Source organism: Rhagoletis zephyria, unplaced genomic scaffold (assembly GCF_001687245.7).
Source record: "Rhagoletis zephyria isolate East Lansing unplaced genomic scaffold, Rhagoletis_zephyria_1.1 Rzeph_scaffold_00436, whole genome shotgun sequence".
Lineage (NCBI taxonomy): Eukaryota > Metazoa > Arthropoda > Insecta > Diptera > Tephritidae > Rhagoletis > Rhagoletis zephyria.
The window spans coordinates 246,297-247,601 of NW_016157520.1; the positions used below are offsets into that span (position 1 = coordinate 246,297).

The 1,305-nt window shown below is 35.7% G+C and overlaps 1 protein-coding gene across 1 annotated transcript in view; it reads right to left on the bottom strand.

Moving 5' to 3' along the window:
- LOC108359691 (uncharacterized) overlaps positions 1-1,288 on the bottom strand; it is a 3,822-nt gene extending 2,534 nt beyond the window's left edge. The window contains exon 1 of the mRNA XM_017611663.1: positions 601-1,288. The gene's annotated coding sequence lies outside the window, so the exon portion shown is untranslated. The remainder of the gene's footprint in view (positions 1-600) is intronic.
- Positions 1,289-1,305: the final 17 nt, after the last annotated feature.

Below are 1,305 nucleotides of genomic sequence, written 5' to 3' on the forward strand. Positions count from 1 at the left end.
TTTCGGGCGCGGTGAGGGTTCCCTCTTACCACCGGTGGCTTCTTGCGAAGCAGTTTTTGACCTTGTCTCGATTTCAGACATTTTTGGTGGACTGTGTCCAAGTGGCATTTTTAATGCTGTGGAAGGTCACACGTATAAAAATTGAGAGAAAAATTTATCAAATTTTACTGAGTACCACCCAGATAACGTTCGCAAAAATTAGAAAAATATATGTCAAACGAGTAAAAATTGCACTTTGTGCCACAGAAAATCAGGAAAAGAATTTTAAGATTTTGTGGCGGTGTTTGTGTTTTTTGTTTCTTGGAAATTACGTGAAATTATATTGGCTTTAATTTTTGGTTCAGCACTTTTTATTACGTGGAAAACGGAGCGTCCCAATTAAATCCGCGGAATATGGATTTGAAAAATTTCAGTACGAGAAAAAAAAATCACAAACACTTTTCACTTTTATATACGTGGTGAAATATACGTATGTATAAATATTTAATGTGAATAATTATGTAAATACTGAATAAGTAATGGGTATTTATCACTATCTAGACCAATGCAGTTCGGGAGCTTTCCTTACTGGGTTGCATGTATCTGATATCTTGAACTCACTTCTTATCGCGTTATGGATAATATTCGTGTGACAATATTCTTTGTTAGCACGTATGTACAAAAGTGCAGAATATGTAGAATGTAAAAATGTACGTACGTATGTATGTACAAATATTTACGTATGAAGCCGAGTATATGGCTAAGCTATGCTTTGTCACAGCAGTGGTGAGTTAAGAAACGAAAACAACAGAGAATTTGTTTTGATTATAGTGCGTATGTATGTATGTGTGCGGGAATGTACAAGTGGATATGATAATACGTAAAGAGCCGCTCACCGCTGAGAGAGCGGGCTTTGATTTACGTTCTCTTAGCTTGGTGAGTGCAGCAGAGAAAAGCAAGATTGAAATAAATTAAAATAAGCTAGAGTGCGCTTGGTACGTGTGGACTGTATTGTTCGATAAATAGCAGCGACTCTCTTAGCTATTATACGAATAGTTGCAGAAAATGCAACTGGTAAAAATGTTTATATGTGCTAACGTATGTACATATGATATATGGGAAATAGTGCACTTATGTTTTTCGGCAATTTGTTTAGCCAAGTTCAACGAACTATGCGACCAACGGCAAAAATTGGTAAGCAGAGGAAAGTATGTGATTTTAATGTGCTAATATTTTGTTCTTGCACAGTGGGACACAGTAGGCATATAAACTGCAACGGAATTTATTTTGGGGTATATATCAGAATTTGTATATATGTACATATAC